The sequence below is a fragment of the Hordeum vulgare genome, chromosome 2H, assembly GCF_904849725.1.
Source record: "Hordeum vulgare subsp. vulgare chromosome 2H, MorexV3_pseudomolecules_assembly, whole genome shotgun sequence".
In the NCBI taxonomy this organism is placed as follows: Eukaryota; Viridiplantae; Streptophyta; class Magnoliopsida; order Poales; family Poaceae; genus Hordeum; species Hordeum vulgare.
In genome coordinates this window covers 587,959,608-587,982,241 of record NC_058519.1, presented here as the reverse complement: position 1 = coordinate 587,982,241, position 22,634 = coordinate 587,959,608, and the positions used below count along the sequence as shown (strand labels likewise).

At 38.7% G+C, this 22,634-nt stretch overlaps 1 long non-coding RNA gene across 1 annotated transcript; it reads right to left on the bottom strand.

The window, feature by feature from the left end:
* Positions 1-9,822: 9,822 nt before the first annotated feature.
* On the bottom strand, positions 9,823-11,244 carry LOC123430651. The gene is made up of 2 exons (XR_006622967.1): positions 11,108-11,244; positions 9,823-10,003 (listed from the first exon to the last, which is right to left on the bottom strand). It is a non-coding gene; the product is annotated as an uncharacterized LOC123430651 (long non-coding RNA).
* Positions 11,245-22,634: the final 11,390 nt, after the last annotated feature.

Below are 22,634 nucleotides of genomic sequence, written 5' to 3'. Positions count from 1 at the left end.
TGACATAATTAAATACTTAAAATTATAGCTGCTAGCAATAATGATGTCAAAATATAATTTAAAATGTTTATTATTTTGACTAGTATAATTTTAAAATACTTTTGATATTAGTTTAAGAAGAAGTATTATTTCTAGCGTAAAATAACTTGACACGCCAACACTAATTAATTAGCTATGGCGTGCAAAGAAATTGAACGCTACCACTATTCTAAATGGTGAGTACAGGTGGGCCAACAGATTTGTGACGTGTCCAAAAATAGTCACGCCATCACTAACCGTTTACAGCTCGCGTATCAATTTATCCGATGTCAGCACTATTTAATAAAAATAGTGACGTTGTGTGAAAATGGTGCACCACCAACAAAAGTTGTGGTTAGCCATTTCTCGACTAGTGAAACACCCTTTTTTATAGTCAAAGTTTCGTAACTCTGATCGAGCTGAAATTTTAAAGGATTTTTTCTCTGAAAATTAGGTTCCTTGTGGCCGAATGAGAGCTCCAACCGACTTATAGTTTGGCCACAAGCCCTTAGGACATGACCAGAGGGTATTCGCACCCCCGCCCCTGCGGAGCCCATAGGACTCGTCTTGCATTCATTTCAAGCCAATTTTTTTGGTAATTATAATAAAAAATCCAGGACATACTTACTCCATGAATTTTCCACCTAAAAATCCCAAAACGATAGAAAACCGGAACTGGCCTTTTGCACTTGGTTAATATTGATGAGGACTTGATATTATCACAATCATTGCATATGCGTATTTATTTAAGGTGATTTCTAATAAAATTCATGCAATAATTTATTTATGTTATCCAGAACAAAAATACTTCATCTATTTTTAATTTATGCCTAAATGCGGAATGACCGAACACTTGTATGAATCATGTGTGATGACAAGGGAAGATAAAATGGTTGGATGTTATTTAAGAGGCCCTCTCATGTCAAAGGATATAATTAGTTGTTGTTCAAGAAGTTCTATCACGTCACTTTTAGCCCAAGAGAAGATATAGTTCAAGTCTTTCACGTTCTGGACTCAGATTCGGACTAAACAGATATACATGTACCAAAACGCCTTCAACTTTTTCATCCTGACTTCGAATTGTACGATTCTTTTTGGGCTGCAAAGTAGATTTTACTGGCTTTCAGTCCCAATTGGAATCACCTTCAAATTCGTCCAGAGCGTGGAGATATCGACCAAACAAAATGATGTTGCACCAGAATTTGAGTCAAACAACAAGTCCAAAGGTGTTGCACCACCTCCACTTGGGCCCATAGACCTTGTATGACCTACGGTTAGTTTTAGGCTGCCTTGGGATGTCCTCCCACCTCCTTGGCCGCCATCCCTTGCTTCTACATAAGTAGATCAACCTAGTAGCTTTTTGCTTGGGATTTGTTTAGTTAAAACTTAGCCATTACAACTTCCTGTATTTCGTTTGTGTCCAACGACCAGACTAAGATCGCTTTCGGATCCCCACCCTTATCAATACTTCATCTATATTCACAATATTAAGATTGCAATATCATATTCTTGCTTGTTCTTCGATTGCTTGCAGTAATAGACCTTCGTGGTCAAGTTGATCGTGCTCCGGCGTGGTCAATAACCTTTTGGAGTTGGTTTAGCGATTGCTAAGACGCAATGTCGTGCACGTTTATAGTCGGATCGTCAAAGTCGTCTCCACCAAATCGATAGTTGTTATCTCATCGAAATATCGGGACACCCTCGCCTCCATCAAGTGGTATCAGTTTTCAGGTTGCTCGATGAGAATTTTCAGTTATCCCTAGATTACATTTATTTTCCTGACCTATTACCCCAGAAAAACCAGATCTAGTCATCCTTTGTCCAAGCCAGTCTGAGCCTTTGCAATTTTCTTTTTAGTGTTTGCATAGTTGAATTATCGGTTGCATCGTCGTGTCAACTTGTTGGTCTTAGCGTCTAGTCTTTTAGAGTTTCGAGTTCTGTTCACAAGTTGTCATGTCGTCGCCGCACCATCCTCATCGCTGCTGCCATATACCACCACCACGCCGCTGTCATCCTTTCCGTTGTCGCCCACCATCATCCATCAATATTCACCACGTGCTTCAATTGTTCATTGTCATTACTATACTTGGGGTCATTCGCATCTGTGTTTGATCCAATCTGCATCTTAATTGGTTGTTCGAGAGAAGAGAAAAAAAATTGAGAGCAAAGAAAAGAGAGAAAAAAAGCGAGAGAAAAATAGAGAGAGAAAAAAAGAAAAAAAGTGAGAAAAAAAGAGAAGAGAAAAAAATACAAATTTCGGATCTATCTAGAGTCAATCCCGTATGTGAATTCGAATTGAAAACTCTTTTGTGCACTGTTCAGTAAAATAGGTGTATCTTCCTCATGTGATTTCCGTTTTGTCTTCGCGAGTACTCAAATTTGAGCTATCGACATCTGAATAGTTGATCAAGCTTGTTCATTATTGTCACCTCCAAATCGGCTTCTAAATAGGACTTTTTGCCCTCCGAACGTCAGGAACACATTTTGTCAATATTTTTCAGGTCCGTTTCCAAAAATTTTGAGTCCTCATACAATCTTGGAATTGAGTGAATCTTTTTGCATTCGCAAGCTTGAGTTAGTAGCATTCTTGGGAAAAAATATCAGAAATTTCACATAATATTTTCAAAAGGGAAGTTCTAGAGATAGTTTTCAAGAGGGACGTTCTGGACTCAGATTCGGACTGCACAAACATACCTGTACCAAAACGCCTTCAACTTTTTCATCCTGACTCCGAATTGTGTGATTCTTTTTGGTATGCAAAGTAGATTTTACTGACTTTCAGGCCCAATTGTAATGACCTTCAAATTCGTCCGGAGCATGTAGATATCGACCAAACAAAATGACGTTGCACCAGAATCCGAGTCAAACAACAAGTCCAAAGGTTTTGCACCACCTCCACTTGGACCCATAGGCCTTTTACGACCAAGGGTTACTTTTAGGCTGCCTTGGAATGTCCTCTCACCTCCTTGGCCTCCATCCATTGCTCCTATATAAGTAGATCAATGTAGTAGCTTTTTGCTTGGAATTTGTTTAGTTAAAAGTTAGTCATTACAACTTCGTGTACTTTGTTTGTGTCCAACGACCAGACTAAGACCGCTTTCGGATCCCCACCCTTATCAATACTTTATCTATATTCACAATATTCAGATTGCAATATCATATTCTTACTTGTTCTTCGATTGCTTGCAGGAATAGACTTTCGTGGTCAGGTTGATCGTGCTCTGGCGTGGTCCATAACCTCTTGGAGTTGGTTTAGCGATTGCTAAGGCGCAACGTCGTGCACGTTTGTAGTCGGAACGTCAAATTCGTCTCCACCAAATCGATAGTTGTCATCTCATTGAAATATCGGGACACCTTCGCCTCTATCAAATATGTTAATCCAAATAAAAATAACATAAATTGTTGCTAAAAAATATGTGAAGTGGTATGATAATAGCATGAAATATTAAAAGATATATAGATATGTCGGAGAAGTATCAATTGTGTACAAAATATTTGTACCCCATTGCAAAGAATGCTCATTTATCTAGTAATATAAAATATATGATCACATGTTAAGGTTTACTTGAACTATTATAGCAGGTGTATGTAATAGTAGGCTAAGTATGCAAATATGTTAATACCAAAAACTTGTTGGAACATGCCCTAACTATGGATAGCATTGAAGTAAGTACTTTCAAAAGAAAAGGGAAAGAAAAGAAAATCTGAATAAGTATATAGCAGAAGTAGCACTCTCTAAAAAGATGTTGGTTTAGGTCTAGAATGCATGCAATTGATATTGGATACACTTTATGAATTGGGATGTGCGTGCCATGTTATGTTAGATTCAGATGTAAACTTTTCTAGATTATATCTCATTTGTGTAATGTTTCAAATCAATACATGATCATTAAATAAAAATAAAACTACAGGTGGATTCAAATAGTGTCCCCTTGCGCGTTTCCTTTTTGTCCTTGCCTTGATTCAAAAACAAATAAATAAAGCGCGCACCCAAACAAGACAAAACAGTAGGAGTATATGTTAGGTCAGGTCTAGATTTATGAGAAATTTCAATAGTTATGAATATTTGTTAATACATGGAATATTTTAGAAATTCATAAGATTTAAATTTGTGGCCATTTTAAACATCTGTTAGAACCGCTAGTTCGTTTTCTTCTAATCGAGCAGCTAACCCCGCTTATCATGGAGCGAACAACAAAAGTTTTTTCAACTCTAGCCCATATTGCTCAAGACGGTTATTATTCAAGCTACGGATATTCATGAATCCAAGATGCTCTGAGTTTTTTTCCGATTCGGATGTATATAGACATGTTTTAATGTGTTTTTTCATTCATTTTTGTTCATATGTGTGGTTCATATTAAAATATCTAAAACATCTTACGCTTTGTTTGGATGAAGATATTCGGAGCTGGAATTCGTATTTGCCATTCGTAACACCCGATTGCGTGTTTGGATGGTCTCGGTATTCGTTTGTGAAATCGAATCACAATATTGTGCAAAGCCCGCGAGCACTCGCGTTGCCTCCCCGCTCGATTTTTGGGTGAAATCGCCCCTTTCCCTCGCTTACCCCTTTGACCTCTCACAAAAACACGAAACATAATGACCTAGCATGGGAGTAGAATAGAGCTTGCGGCGGGGCATAAGGATGGATGATTGCCATTTCCTCATGGTATTTATGATGGGAAAGGCGAAAACTGGTGCATAAGGAGAAAACTCAGAATGCTCATATGATCTCTATGGGTATATTGGCTCTAACAATAAATTTTGTCAACGCATCATCCCCAAAGGCCTCAATGAGAAAGGAGGGATGGTCTCATCCCCCTAGGGGTTTTCTAAAACTTAACGTCGATGCTTCTTTTGATCATGATCTGTTACGGGGTACGATGGGGGCGGTCCTTCGAGATGGTAAAGGTAGTTTCATTGCAGGAAAAATAGCAAGATTGACCACTGTGCGGATGTATTGATGGTTGAAGCAATGGCGCTCAGATCTGGCCTAACTCTGGCGCAAAAAGTGGGTTGTAATCGCCTCATTATCAACTCGGACAATATGGAGGTTATCGAGACAATGAAGGATGGAGGACGATCTACGGGAGCGGTAGCGGCAATTTTTTATGACGGTTTCCATTATGCTTGTGATTTTGTAGCTAGTACATTTGAACACTGTAATAGAGAAGCAAATAAAGTAGCTCATGAACTCGCTAGATTAGCTAGATTTTCTCGGGCTTCTGATTGGTTTGAGGAACCACCAGTCGAAGTTTTATCATTACTCTTAAATGATGTTTTGATTATCTCTAATGAATAAAGTTGTTGTTTTCCTCAAAAAAAGAGCTTGCGGCGGGGCATCTGAGTCTTCGTGGCCCGCCGTCATCCTCCTCCTCCCCCGCCTTCTCCCTCGCGGATGGGCATCCTCCTTCTCCTTCTCGATCGTTCATCCCTGTGGCATCCCCTTTGCCCCATCCCGATGGCCCATGGTCATTCGTGTCCGCGTGAAGCAATAGTACCGTCCGCTCGCCCTTCCTCCCATCTTTTGCCTCTCCGTCCTACCTCGAGTCGTCTTCATCCCTCCCTGGCCATCCCTCCCAAGCCCCCATCCCATCCATTTTGTATGCATTGCCATAGTGTAGCCTGGCCGCTAGAGGCATTTAGAGCATCTCTAGCAGACCCCTTAAAATAAAAAATTGTAAAATTAGGATAAGGATCGAAAAAAGGCATTTGAAGGGTCCATTTTACGTAAAACCGAACATATACTATAAAACAAACTGTAAAACTGAGATAAAGAGCTCCCTCCTCCAGCCTGGCCGTCGCCGCCCCTTCCCCACTCAGCCGCGCCCAACCCCGTCGATCGTGCCCCGTCGCCCGCCGGCTGCGCCCTGCTCCGTTGTCAGCCGTGCCGGGGGGATTTCGACAGCCATGTTGAGGTCAAGGAAAGCTACGACAAGGTCGAGCTCGTCCAATTCGAACCGGCGACGATCGATTTCGGCGTCCAACGTCCTTTTCCGGTGTGCGCTGATGAATTCCGGCAAGTTTAGAGCGAATTCCGGCAAACTCCGCGACAGCCCCTCGGTTCGGTCTTCCAACCTTCAAATATAAGGATTTCGGGATGTGGATTTTCCATGCCCCTTAAAAAATCACGGGTTAGACCATTTTTACGCTTTTGGTTCTATACACTTTTTTCGATCAAAACTATAAAACATAAAAAAAAAAAAAATTATGGACATTTACACGGGTCTGTTAGAGTTGCTCTTAGTCGGCGTAGCTGTTTGGAACGACACCAGCGTGGTGCCGAACTGTAATAGCATTGCGGTAAACAGGTGGCCATGTCCATGTGCCTCCCCTGGTGCTGAGTGCCGACTCGAGGATGGGCATCTTGGCGAGTATCTCGTGCTCATCTCATGTCCTGCAGCTGCTGGATGTGCTCTATGGCGTCCCTAAAATAATGGACACTTTCTCCATCTGCAGGTCTAGTGTCTTCCCAAGTTTATAATTTCACAACCAAATACGTAGGTGTGCACATGATCTGCTATGGCGTGTAATCTGAATGCACATGACTTTTTAACATGCTGTAATCTGCTATGGCGTGTAATCTGAATGCACATGACTTTTTAACTTGCTGTAATCTGCTATGGTGTGTAATCTGTTTTCCCATGTGTTTTGGACAATTACTGTTATTTTGACTATTTTCTAAATTATTTGAATCCATTTTTATGGTTTCTGCTACATGTTCTTTCCAATGTATGCACATGATCTGCAGATTTCATTTTAAAAATTGCCAAGGAACTATATTGTTCATACGGCATATCTAAATGTGCTATTCCACACTCAGTGCATCCAAGCAAGATTTGGCATTGTTGCCACCCATAAATTCCAAGTATCCAATATATGAACACCCAAACACTAGATATGGTATTGAAGCTCAATACCATTGTCTTGTGATATTTGGCATTGAAGTCATTACAATTCCCAGGCCTTGAATGTTTACATCCAAACGGAATGTAATGCTTTCTGGAATTGCGTGAACATTTTTTGAAATATGATTTTTTGAAACTACATCTTTAAAAATACATGATATTTTTTTCTCCAGAATTTCTGAATGTTCTACCTGAACTTTAAAGAATGCTAGAACACTCTTGAAAATTTGAGAAACATTTTTTAGAAGATATTATCATTTTGAAAAATTATGTAAACATTTAGAAAACATGGACATTTTTTATTCATTAACATACGCAAACATTTAAGAGAAAGCATTAACACTTTTTTGAAAACATCATGAATAACTTTCAATATATACATACATTTACAAAATGTGAGAACAAATGTTAACTTAATTATTTATAAAGCATGAACATATTCGGAACACAAAACCTTTTAAATGTGCTTTTTTAGAAAATACACTAATATTTTTATACAACCGGTAGGTTGATCATGGTGATTGTGTACAAAATCTTTGTACACACATTGCAAGGCATGCTCAATTATCTGGTAATGTAAAAAATATATTATCACAGGTTAATGTTTCACTTGAACTATTATAGCAGGTGTATGTAATAGTAGGTTGATTATGCAGATATATTACTACATAAAAATTGTTGGAACATGCTCTATCTGTGGTTAGCATTGAAGTAAGCGTTTCTAGATTAAAAAAGAAAATAAAATCAGAATGGGTATATAGCATCTGTAGCACTCTCTAAAAAAGATGTTGCTTTAGGTCTAGAATACATGTAACTGATATTGGATACACTTTACGAATTGGGCTGTGTACGCTATGTTATGTTAGTTTCGGATGTAAAGTTGTCTCGGTTCTATATCATTTGTGCAACGTTTCAAGTCAATAAAGATCATTATATCAAAATAAAATTAGAGGTAGATTCAAAAGTTGTCCCCTTGCGCGTATTCTCCTTGTCCTTGTCTTGATTAAAACAAACAAATAAATAAATAAAGTGTGCATCCAAACATTACATAAAGGAAGGAGTATATGTTAGGTCAGATCAAGATTTATGAGCAAAATTTATATTTATGAATATTTGTTAGTACATGTACCATTTTGAAAATACATAAGAAAAATTAAATTCATGGCCATTTAAAAAAAATCTGTTAGAACCGCTAGTTGGGTTTCTTCTAAACGAGGAGCTAACCCCACTTATCATTGAGCCAACAACAAAAGTTTTTTCAACTCTAGGCCCTACTGTGCGAGATGGTTATTATTCAAGCGAACGGGACACGTGGAGCTAAATAGGCTGCCGGACACAGGGGCAATTCTACGAATATAATCCCTATGTTCACAAATATAAGATGTTCTAACTTTTTTTCTTAATGGATGTATATAGATGTTTTAATGTGTTTGTTTGCTCATTTTAGTCCATGCGAACCTGTTTGGGACTGCTCCACTCCATCAAAGTCAGCTTCACTTAATCAAATTCACTTTCAAACAGTTCCACACAAGAGTTGTAGATCCACCAAAGAGCATTATATCATGTTTAGCTTCCAGCTAGCTCCTGTTTTAAGAATATATTTTTCAATGAAAATGATATATTTGATTGGATGACATGAGAAAAAAATGAAAATATATCCATTTACTGATGATAGTGATGTGTAATTTTCTCCGACTCCAGCTTCTAGAGTTTTTGAAGCACCCCGAAGAGCTTCACAAAAAAACAGGGAGTTGTACTCTAGTTTTTTTTTGTGGAACGATAAAATCATAAAGCTACCCCGTTTGGCTTGTATTTTTTAAAGCGAAGCTGAATTTAAGGAGCAGAGCAGTTCCGAACAGGCTCGCGGTCTATATTGAATATCGAAAATATCTTATATTTGTAAATGAAGGAACTAAGTACATAGAATAAGTGCTCTATGGATGAAACACGGGAATAATAAGAGAGGAGGGTTGCATAAAAACTATAGGCCACTTCTAGCGACCAACAAGGAATCCCACCCGCATCGTTCATCATGGGTTGCAACCCACGTTGTGATGCCCTCGTTTTTGCATTGTTTGCACAACATGTGATAGGTCTGCTTTTAAAGGGTTTTTTTTTGTGTGTGGGGGGGTGGGGGGGTTACTTTTATTTCCCTTTTATAAAACTAGTAAATTTGCACGTGCAACGCACGTTAGATGTTCACCAAAAATATATGAATTTGATTAATACACAATGTTGTTATCTCACTGTAAGTTGTTTTTCCAAAAATGAGACATCATTGTAGTCAAGCTATATTGTTTAATTTATTATGTGTTCTGATAGGCTATAAGATAAAAAGAAATCCAGTTATGATTGAAAAGCAACCTTGCATTGTGTTTGGTATGTGGAGACAGAAGCTAACAATTTGTCTAAATATTGTGTAAGCAATGGATAACTAAAATCTGAGAAAAATATATAAAGAAATAGCTAAATCAACAGATACTATAAAAGAGGTTGCTAAACAAATGCTTGTATGAACCTGCAAATGACCTTGATAAGGTATTATGAAATTTCTGTCACACAATTATGTGCTACAAATAAACATAAATCACACTTGAACGACTACTAAAATGAGAAACAAATATCTCACATATGACATTGAACCAATATTTTGAAGTAAAATCGTAACACCAAACAATTTTTAAGGAGCCTCTTTTTACAATCAAAGGGGTCTCCGATCACTTGCATTACAATTTACGACGTAGCCTCCAGTCACTAACCTTTAGGGGCAGCTTTTTACACAGGTGTGCATACAAAACTAACCTCTCTAAGAAGAAAAGACACAACAAAAGAACAAAAGGCTTGGCTGGACTCAATTTCTTGAGTTCCATATCTCCACTAATATATGCCAATCAGATTCAAAGGCAACATGAGGCCATTCTTACTTGTTTTAGTAATAATGTATTCCTGGGCAATTTGTACAACAATCCATGAAGCACCAATCAGGTGTTTTGGATATGATTTAGCCACCCCCTAACATCGAAGAAAATTATCATGCTATTAAGACTACCTCCACCCCAGGTTGATCCCCTATTTATCTGAAAGAGAAAATATTGGTATTATTATTTTGTTTGCTTCTCGGTGAACATGCATACATTACAGTGTGAAAAAAATCAAATGCTTGCCAGTCTCCGACAAGGGATAGAGCTAAAAAGGAACCATTTGATGGTATTTACCCATGGGCATCCACATAATCCCTAAGGCGAGAAACACTATCTCTCATTGTGTGGATGTTTTGTATTCTTAAGAAAAGAACCTAGTGTCAAATCCAATGAATTGAAGAAATAAAACAAAGTATAATGCAATTCAATAGATACACATACAAGCTGATCTGCGCAGATATTCTTACCTCAGATTTTGCATAATTAGAAGATGACTCTTAGCCACCACCCATTGCCCCATTTGCTCTTGGCTGGGCATCAACTATGTACAATTTCTTGTTTACACTCGAAGCGGAATTTTTCGCCCTCATACATTGATAAGATCGACCGGACTAAACCATCGTTGAAAGTTACCATCACAACGATTAACCCAGATGGACCACTATATATAGAAAAGACATAGGGATCAGGCAAACAAAGGTTGTATTGATTGCTTTTCTTTCACATTTCACAACAACTAACCTAAATGATAAGCCTCATTTTCAGTGCATGTTCTACAGATTACTTTGCTTTAAAAGGTCTTAGGTATGATTGTTTACATAAACTCAATAAACATAACTATTTACTGCGACGGTTAAGAAATAAAATAGCAGATAAGTAGTGAGAGCTGAGTTGATTCTCCTCATCATCCTACTATAAAATGACTTGTGCATCAACCTTAATACTTATGCATGTCTATCTCGCTTTGTATAATTGGTATAAGAACACCACAATTAAGCGTGCAAAAAAACACATTTTAGGCATTAGTGCCAACTGATCCCTCCAATATGATGTTAATTCTACAAATGTAAATGTAAGGTTTGTTTTTCTGAAGGTGAGGGTATAAGATGCAAGAATAAAGAGATAATATCAGACAAATGGAAGGTGCGTATCCCATACTTAGCCACTACCAAAATACCAAATAACGCTGATCCAATCTAATCAAACTCTACTCCTTCCAGCAACAAGATTCATATGAACTGAATTGCACAAGCAACTAACCATTCTGGAAACCTGGATCACATCCCTGAACCTTGCCTAAGCAATTGAAAATGAGCTGGTGTGTTCGTCGGGTCCTTAACCGGGGAACGTTTTCCGGTTCCTGACGGAGATGCGTCTGGATTACGACTGTCCATCTGTCAATACCAACTTGAAATGAGAAATGTATAATAATGAAGGTGATGCAGGAGTACACTCCCTAGATTTGGAACACGTCACATAACACTAAGCACATAAATGAAGGTCTGGATATACTGTCAAGTATTATTATGCCTACTTTCATGTTTGGAACAGTTAGAACCCTTTGCTTATTGCATCCAATATTTGTATCTTTGGAAGGCACAAACATGCATGAATTATGATAGTCTCGGTATATCAGCTTTTAATTCTTTTACATATAAACATACTACCACAGTAAAATGTGCCACTAAGGTATAGGTGTATAGCTACGGATGTTTCCAGTATACCTGAATATTTTGCACGTGCACGTGCAACGCACGTCTCGACTAATATTACAACCAGATGTCAGAATTCATATACATTGAAAAGTTATTCCAAAGGCTTCAAAACAATATTAGTACAGATCAACTCTAATTTAAATGAGTTCCAAGAAATGTTAATAGTTTAACGTCGGAAATGTAAAGACACAACCTAATTATCTCAGTACTTGTTAATATGCTCACATATTTCTCAATATAGCAAAAGCATACAAGGTGCAATGCATGTCTAAACTTATAGATTGCATTTGCACGCGCAAGGGGAATTCTATGATCATGGGATTTAACCTAATTTCAATAATCTATATAGAAACTATAGGACATAAATATATACAACATAGGAATGTAAGAAATTGGACTTTAAAGAACCGCAAGCAATGTTTAACACACCCTCCATATGTGCAGCGGCTTGGACCCGAGCAATAACATAGGAAAATAAATAAAAACATATTTCAGGAACTATAAGTACAAATGAATATAGTGAGAAATATTTTGTCCCCCGTTTCATTAGCAAGAAAACATTTTAGTAGGATATCATCTTCACTATGACTTTCATGTGCGAATCATTCCATTTATTATTTTCATTATCGATGTAATTTTCCTTTAAAAGGTACATCGCCATAGAATATAAATCTTAATATGTAAGGTGCAACACTATCTTGATGGAGTGCAAGTAAAGTCTTTAATCGATAACCAATCCACATGGCAGGAGAAAGCATATCTTATATTTGACTAAGTGCGCTTATATTTATAGGTGAATAGTTGCACCGGGAAAATGGGGAAGTCTGTTGCTGAAGCAGCTCCGGCTGCTGGTCTTCAGTTAGTTCCGGTCTCATTCAGTGCAATAGAGGTTCCTGATGGAAAGCTCAACATCTGTGACAGAGACATTCATATTCATGATCCATCTGAAAGTGAAAGTATTATCCGTTCGATTGCTAAGGACTATCCAGATATGACAGTACAATACCCCCCAACCAAGACTTTTAAAACAAATACGGAGAAAAAGGAGAGGTAAGACAATTCAATCCTAGGTCACTAGGATGATTATAGTGCTGCAAATCAGTGCGTTACTACATTATACTTAATCCTCCAATGCAGCAAACATTTTCATAGACTCTAGATTTGAAATATTTTTTCTTCTCCTTTTTTTGTTAGGTTTGTTTCTTCTTCTTCATTTTCGTTTGGTTTGCCTTTTTCTTCTTCATTTTTTGTTTGGTTTTATCTTTTTTCTCCATGTTTTTGTTTTTTTTATGATTTTTTGTTTTCACTCTACATTTTGTATGTGTCATAAAAATTAGTAAGTGATCAAATTTTTTAAATAGTAGTTCAGTATTTTAATACTTATTTAATATATTTGAAATACTTCACTAAATTTTTTCCAAATAGTGGTTCAACATTTTTGTATACTTATTGAACATTTCACAAATACTATTTCACCATTGTAATATTTTTAAATTTGTTGAAATACTCTTTCAACATTTTTCATATATTTCTTCAACATTTTAGTTTTTCATATATATGTTTAAAGAGTGTTTTTTGTAATTGGGAAGTATATATGTAGAATATTTTAGTGTATAAATAAAAGTATAAAAATAAAACAAAAAATGAGAACAGAAAATAAACTGGCTCTGACCTCCTGCTGCGCCGTCCCATTTGTCTAGTCTAGCTTAAAGTGAGAAATAGGGGCGGCCATGTCCTACATGCTCAGCACCATATCATATCATTGCAATCGCCCATGCCATAAGCGGGAGTTTTTTTTTCTATTTTTTGTTCAGTTAATTTACATTTCTTCAAAATAAAACTTTTATGATTAATTTCCAGTTTTACCTTCTGTATTTATTTATTGTTTTCCCTTTTATTCTCTTTTTATTAATGTTTTTCCTAAAAAACACTACCATTTCGTCAAATTCTTGGACATTTTCTAAATTCAGGAACCTTTGGTGAATTCGTAAACTCTTTTTAGGTTACGAAAAACACTACGGGAGCTTGCGATGAGTGGTTGGCCAATGGCTTAGGCTCATACCTTTCTTTATCCTCGAACACATACTGATGATTAGCCTGGGTGCCAAAATCTCAATTATTTGAAAATAGTTCGGCACTTTGTGTGGCACTTGATTTTGCCAGCAGGTGCTCATCACATAAACCTGCATCGTGTTGGCAAATTATTCAGGACAAACCATGGAAGAAATCACATGAAGTCTATAAAACTATTATCCCATCTACTAACAAAAAGTTGCTGGAATAAATTGTATCAACAATAATACTGTACAATTGATTCTGAATATAAACAAACAACAGAAGAATTGATTCAAAGGGAATTGATTCAAGCACGCGCGGCAGCCAAGTCATCATAGCCTGCGATAGAAAAAGTACTACACAATAATAATTGGACTACTAAATAAGGCTAGAAGCAAGATGAACCCCAGCAAAATAAAAATGTCAAGTCTTACATCTTGAATCATCAGTGCGGCTGCGCTCCATTACAAGGTCAAATAAGCTTTGCAGGACAAATGCAAGCCGATCACATATAGTTTCAGTAAGAGGAGCAAGCCATGATCGTGCAGCCGCGCGTGCTATCTCAGCAGCTGCCTCAGTCATCCCACTGCTTCCACCTCTTCCAGCATGGGCAAGTAATATGTTCGCAACCTGATGACACCAACATCCCAATTTCCGCGAACTTACTCAAAATGATGTACCTACAAACTTCCAATCTAAATTGTACCTTCTCTCTTGACACATGTGGGCACTCCATGGAATATGTCGCACAACGGAATTCGTGCATTACTCTCTCAAAAGCCGCACCACCATACAACGTAAGGCTGGAGTTGGGAGGTTTTACAGGAACGCTGGTGGCAGGCCTAGAAAAGACATAGGGAACAGGCAAACAAAGGTTGTATTGATTGCTTTTCTTTCACATTTCACAACAATTAACCTAAATGATAAGCCTCACTTTCAGTGCATGTTCTACAGATTACTTTGCTTTAAAAGGTCTTAGGTATGATTGTTTACATAAACTCAATAAACATAACTATTTAGTGCGACGGTTAAGAAAGAAAATAGCAGATAAGTAGTCAGAGATGAGTTGATTCTCCTCATCATCCTACTATAAAATGACTTGTGCATCAACCTTAATACTTATGCATGTCTATATCGCTTTGTATAATTGGTATAAGAACACCACAATTAAGCGTGCAAAAAAACACATTTTAGGCATTAGTGCCAACTGATCCCTCCAATATGATATTAATTCTACAAATGTAAATGTAAGGTTTGTTTTTCTGAAGGTGAGGGTATAAGATGCAAGAATAAAGAGATAATATCAGACAAATGGAAGGTGCGTATCCCATACTTAGCCACTACCAAAATACCAAATAACGCTGATCCAATCTAATCAAACCCTACTCCTTCCAGCAACAAGATTCATCTGAACTGAGTTGCACAAGCAACTAACCATTTTGGAAACCTGGATCACATCCCTGAACCTTGGCTAAGCAATTGAAAATGAGCCGGTGTGTTCGTCGGGTCCTTAACCGGGGAACGTTTTCCGGTTCCTGACGGAGATGCGTCTGGATTACGACTGTCCATCTCTCAATTGCAATTTGAAATGAGAAATGTATACTAATGAAGGTGATGCAGGAGTACACTCCCTAGATTTGGAACACGTCACATAACACTAAGCACATAAATGAAGGTCTGGATATACTGTCAAGTATTATTATGCCTACTTTCATGTTTGGAACAGTTAGAACCCTTTGCTTATTGCATCCAACATTTGTATCTTTGGAAGGCACAAACATGCATGAATTATGATAGTCTCGGTATATCAGCTTTTAATTCTTTTACATATAAACATACTACCACAGTAAAATGTGCCATTAAGGTATAGGTGTATAGCTACGGATGTTTCCAGTATACCTGAATATTTTGCACGTGCACGTGCAACGCACGTCTCGACTAATATTACAACCAGATGTCAGAATTCATATACATTGAAAAGTTATTCCAAAGGCTTCAAAACAATATTAGTACAGATCAACTCTAATTTAAATGAGTTCCAAGAAATGTTAATAGTTTAACGTCGGACATGTACCTAATTATCTCGGTACTTGTTAATATGCTTACATATTTCTCAATATAGCAAAAGCATACAAGGTGCAATGCATGTCTAAACTTATAGATTGCATTTGCACGCGCAAGGGGAATTCTATGATCATGGGATTTAACCTAATTTCAATAATCTATATAGAAACTATATGACATAAATATATACAACATAGGAATGTAAGAAATTGGATTTTAAAGAACCACAAGCAATGTTTAACACACCCTCCATATGTGCAGCGGCTTGGACCCGAGCAATAACATAGGAAAATAAATAAAAACATATTTTAGGAACTATAAGTACAAATGAATATACTGAGAAATATTTTGTCCCCCGTTTCATTAGCAAGAAAACATTTTAGTAGGATATCATCTTCACTATGACTTTCATGTGCGAATCATTCCATTTATTATTTTCATTATCGATGTAATTTTCCTTTAAAAGGTACATCGCCGTAGAATATAAATCTTAATATGTAAGGTGGAAAACTATCTTGATGGAGTGCAAGTAAAGTCTTTAATCGATAACGAATCCACATGGCAGGAGAAAGCATATCTTATATTTGACTAAGTGCGCTTATATTTATAGGTGAATAGTTGCACCGAGAAAATGGGGAAGTCTGTTGGTGAAGCAGCTGCGGCTGCTGGTCTTCAGTTAGTTCCGGTCTCATTCAGTGCAATAGAGGTTCGTGATGGAAAGCTCAACATCTGTGACAGAGACATTCATATTCATGATCCATCTGAAAGTGAAAGTATTATCCGTTCGATTGCTAAGGACTACTCAGATATGACAGTACAATACCCCCCAACCAAGACTTTTAAAACAAATACGGAGAAAAAGGAGAGGTAAGACGATTCAATCCTAGGTCACTGGGATGATTATAGTGCTGCAAATCAGTGCGTTACTACATTATACTTAATCCTGCAGTGCTGCAAACATTTTAATACACTCTAGATTTGAAATATTTTTTCTTCTCCTTTTTTTGTTAGGTTTGTTTCTTCTTCTTCATTTTCGTTTGGTTTGCCTTTTTCTTCTTCATTTTTTGTTTGGTTTTATCTTTTTTCTCCATGTTTTTTGTTTGGTTTGATCTGTTATTAGTAGTATAGATATATGATTGAAATATGTGAACCTTTCTAAATGCCGTTACTGTTTTTTGGAATTTCACAAACATTTTTTCTGAAATAGGATGTACTCTTTCTAAAAAGTCATGAGAGCTTTTTGAAACTATATCTTTTAAAATACGTGAGAACCTTTTTTAAGTTCCTGAATATTTTGCCTGACCTTTGAAATAAAATCTTCAACACTTTTGAAAATTTGACAAACATTTTTAAAAGATATTAACATGTTTAAATTTATGTGAACATTTCAAAAACATGATCATTTTTTTATTCATTAACTTACACGAACATTTCTTAAAACGCATTAACACCTTTTTGAAAACTTCATGAATAACTTTCAATATATACATACAAATATAAAATGTGAGATCAACTATAAAACATGAACCTATTCTAAGGACACAATCTTTTTAGTGTGTTTTTCATAGAAAATACACTAATATTTTTATCCAAACGGTAGATTAGTCATGATGATTGTGTACAAAATCTTTGTACCCACATTGCAAGGCATGCTCAGTCATCTAGTAATATAAAGTATATGATCACAGGTTAATGTTTCACTTGAACTATTTTAGGAGGTGTATGTAATAGTAGGTTGATCGGATATATTACTACATAAAAATTGTTGGAACATGTCCTAACTGTCGTTAACATTGAAGTGAGCATTTTCAAGAGAGAGAAAAAGAAAGAAAAGAAAATCAGAATGAGTATATATATAGCAGCTGTAGCCCTCTCTCAAAAAGATGTTGGTTTAGGTCTAGAACGCATGTAGTTGATGTTGGGTTCACTTATGAATTGGGTTGTGTGCGCCATGTAATGTTAGATTCAGATGTAAAAAAAAATTGGTTATATCTCCTTTGCGCAATGTTTGAAGTCAATAAAAGATCATTAAATCAAAAAATAAAACTAGAGGTGGATTGGGAACTTGTCCCCTTGCGCGACTCCTCCTTGTCTTTGTCTTAATTCAAAAACAAACAGATAAATAAAGCGCATGCCGGAACAGGACGGAAAGGAAGAAGTGCATGTTGGGTCAGGTCTAGAGAACGCATTTGTAAACCATATACCTGCCGGCCTGAGAAATGTCAACAGCATCGACTTTATGGTGTGGAGTAGGGCAAAAAACGATTGACCATGGATATCATGAAACTCATCCCCCTCTCTGTTATTCTAAAAATGCATGCGCCATCCCCGTGCAGGCTACTCGTGACCCATTTTAAATTTCATCCTCGTAAAAATCTGGAACATTATAGTATAATGAAAGGCGACCAGATCACGAAGAAGCACGCTGGGCGACCTCAATAATAACAAAATGCGGCAGCCACCAAGCAACGATTTCTTGAGAGGGCGACCCTTTTCATTCGTTGTTGGCCCAGACAATAGCAGACAATGACGATTAGGGGCTTTTCGGATGCTCTTCGTTCCGTAACTGAAGCGGAGGGAGCCGCAACACAATTCTAGAAAGTTGCTCAAATCAAACTTCCCGCATGGAGCGGAGCTGTCAAACTGAAGAGGATCCGAATAGTCCCTTACTATGCCATATTCTCTACTCGCTAAACCAATGGCATATACTCATTCATTGTGCCATATTGCAAATTTTTCTACCCGCTAGGCAATCGCATATACTCCCTTCGTTCCGTACTATAAAAAACGTACTTGATACTACACGGTGGATGTATTCTAGTGCTATCCGTACTATAATCTGCTACGAGTGGATTGGTTTTCGATTTGCGGATATCCGGTGAGTGACCATGCAGAAAAGAAAAGATATCCGATGAGTGCAGCGCACCTCGCGCCGACGGTGTCCCTCTTTCTTTTTTAGTCTGCGATGAGGAAGAACGAGGGGCTCAGCTCGATCGGAGCCGGGGGGTCTCGTGAACCTCCGCGCCTAATCAAGGTACAACAACTCGTAGTCAAAGTGGGAGCGAGCTGATTTCGCGGGCGCATTTGTCGCGCGGCACTCGTACGGACCTCCTTTATATATCGGTACGTATGTACGGAGTATGTATGTAATGCGATATCAGCCGGCATCAGTGCAGTTACCAAGTCGTGCTCACTGACAAGATATATACTGTGGTCTACGTAATGGTGTTTAGCTCGACGTGTATGCTACTCTACATAGCATGAGAAATCTCAAGTTACGAGCACAAACAATCCGAGATCCTACGGGAGGTAGAGGACGCGTTTCGTCAGCGGTGCCGCCGTAACTAATTACGCTTCGTCAGTCAGCGGCGCCATTCATACGTGAGAACGTACGTACGCACTACTCCCTTCCCTCCGTTCCTAAATATAAGATCTTTTAGAAATTATACTATAAACTACATACGAAACAAAATGAGTGAACCTATACTTTAAAATATATCTATATACATCCGTATATAGTTCATAGTGTAATCTCTAAAGGGTCTTATATTTAGGAACGGAGGGAGTACTATGAAAGAAACTTGACTTCGCACAGAGAGACACCAAATAGCGACGGAAGTTGGCGTCGAGGTACACACGAAAACTGCAATGCGCAATCAACCAACGACTTCTTTATTACGAAATGCGATGCTGAATCCCTTAGAAAAAATGCCGTCGCTTTACCAATGCAAATCACTAAGTACTAGTCGTTGGTGTGGCCTAACAAAACGATGATATTGGGCACCCGCAATTTAGTAGAGGCTGCACAGCATCGCATGCGTGTCCTGCTATTCTCAAAGAGTCAAAGTCTGAAACCTAGAATTCTATGATTAAACGATGCGCCTAGATAACGGCCCCAACCCACGATTTTACGTGTTCATTAATGACGTATATCAATATGATGTGGTCACATGGGTAAGTCATTTTAAATTAGTACCAGAAAACTACTGTATTTTGTATTGTATATGTATATATACATATACACAGCCGGCGCGTACACATACACACGACAACAGCTACCTTCTGTTTGTTTCATAAGTCATAAGACTTTTTTAAGTCCCAATTTATAAGTCCCGAGTCCCTACCTGTTTGTATACAGGGATTTATAAGTCCTGAGTCCCTGTCTGTTTGTTTACAGGGACTTATAAGTCCATGTTACCCCTAATAATAAAACACTTGTTCACATAATCCTTGTTCATACAAACGAATTACAGAATAGTGACAACCGAAATAACACTTGTTCATAACACTTATTCATACAAACGAATTAACACTTGTTCATAAGAACCAAAATAAGAGAGAGTACAAAACAACCGAGATAACAGAAATTACATAAGCGAAGAACACTTGTTCATATCATTGTTGTTTCAAGGACCACAACCCATCAGCGACCCAAGCTCTGAATTGATTCATAGCAGCACTGTCCATCTCATTTGTTGAATCATTTCTTGTAGTCGTTGGCATAGCCCAACTCCGGAAGACGTCGACGTTGCTGTTGAGATCCAAGAAACCCATTTCCCTCCCGAGATTTTCGCCGGCGGATGAGCCTTGGGTTGCCTGTTGATGCGAGGGGAACTGAGAGAAGAAGGGGATCTGGTCCTCCTCATCATCGGCCATGGCGGCGGCGGTTGAGGGTGCCGGCGGCGGCGGAGATTGGAGCGAGGCGGGGAAGGAGCGAGGCGAGGAGGCGGGGAACGAGCGAGGCGGGGAAGGAGCGAGGCGAGGAGGCAGGGAACGAGTGAGGCGGGGTAGGTGCGGGCCGATCGATAAGTCCCAATAAGTTCCTCCCTGAGAGTCTTTTTTAATAAGTCCCAAATGACCATTATAAATCCCTATAAGTCCCTCCTATTTGATTTAGATGAGACTTATAGGGACTTTTTTAAATCCCTAAATCAATAAGTCCCTGAAAACAAACACCCTCCTGTTTGGTTTAGATGAGACTTAAAGGGATTTATAAGTTCTAAGTCCCTAATAAGTCCCTTTAACCAAACACCCTCTTAATCGTAGCCCAACGGAACAAACATAATCCGAGAAGAGAACAAGACCGTAGAGGTGGATCACAGGGGTCAGTGAGCCAGCCGTACCATTCGTCCATGGGCGGTTAGGTTGGCATATCCATGTATTTTCTTTTAAAAAAAGTTAGCACATCCGTGAAGCAAGTTGCACTTTTGTACGCCGAAATGGAAGTTACGGTGGAGAGGGTAGGCTGCTAAAGTTTCTCATACGTGGCTCACTCCACCAACACCAACACCAACACCAACACCACCCAATTTCAATTACATCCTTGTGAAACGTTGTGACAGTGGCACGGTACTATAGTAAGTAAGGCGACCAGATTAGTACGACTCAATTCGTCGGGCGACCTTAACAATTTGCCGAAACGACGACCCTTGCTTGGCCATTGGCCCAAACAACCGCAGCGCCGCTGTGCCGCCCGTATGACTAACTAATCTTTGGTTGATTAGTTTTAGCTACTACTAAAGGTAGCTTCAGTATATGAACAGCCTAGCATTTGGGTACAAGTGACGATCGAGCACGCTTGGGGCCCCGACTCGATCTGCGAGCGGATTGGTTTCCGGTTGGCGTGGAATGGATTCGGCGACTAGAGCGCATCTCGCGCTGACAGTGTTCTTTTTGATGAATGCAACTTGTCAACAAGGAACCATGTGACATTTTACGGAATACTAACTCCTATCAACTTGCAGTTGAATTTGCCATGCATGTACTCCCTCTGTGCCTCAATGTACATCTAAATGTCTATACGTTGGTATGTGTAAGGAACATACGAATATATCTATCTGAGGTGTGAACATACGTCCTATACGTGAGAACATACGCAAAGAAGCTTGACTTCACTGTTAATTAAATAAAAGAAAAAAAATGAAAACTTGTGTGCAGGCAAGGGGCGCGAAATTAAGACAGGAGTTGCCGCCAGGGTACGAAAACTGAATGTGAAATCGATCAATGAAGCATGTCAACTTGTTCAACTTGATACTGTGGACCTCTTGTGAAGTGGCCTGCCACTTACCGAATCCCTACCAGTTGGGACGGCCTAAAAGAATGATCATATGGGGCAATTTGTTAGTACAAAATTTCATCTAAAAAGGGGACAGCGTTGGATGATGAGCATCATGCTATTCCCGGAATCTAGTCTAGAGTCCTATGATACATAGAGTACTGGCGACGATAAGCCTAGATAACGATCTCAACTTGGGCCTTTCCATCTACCAATAAATTGTTCAACACGTTGTGGCCACAGAGGTAAGGTCCTTTAAAATTAGCGCCAGAACGCCACTATATTTTGTATTGCGTGTATACATAGCTGTAAAGGCCGGCGAACCTACGTACACAGGACGACTACCTCAATTGTAGCCCAATGGAATAGATATAACTGAAGAACAGAACAAAACCGGAGCGCTGGATCACAGGGTCAGTGAGCCAACCGTACCATTGGCCCATGGGCGATTAGGTTAGCAATATCCTGGAGCAAGTGGCAATTCTCTAGGCCGAAATAGAAGTTCCGGTGGGGAGGGTAGGCTGGCTGCTAAAGTTCCTCATACGTGGCTCACTCCACCAACACACCTAAGGCACTCCTCCATTAAAAGGCCAAGCTATGGCAGCTTAGCCATGGGCAAACAGGACATAGTCTCGAGGCGTAACCGCCGCCATCGCTCCGATCGACTTATAGGAACCTAGGGCGGGATGACGGGAAGATGGGGAAAGAAGAAGACGACATGCTGGTATTGTCTCGGCTCATGTCCTCGTCGAGCACATCGTCGGATGAGATGTGAGCCGAACCAATATCACTCATGTATTCTTCCTTCAGAGAAGCCCTGTGTGGAGATCCTGTTGACAGAGGGGGAGTGGTGATTGTCGTAGTCATGGTAAGTGTTCTGCACTTCTGATACTCCAAC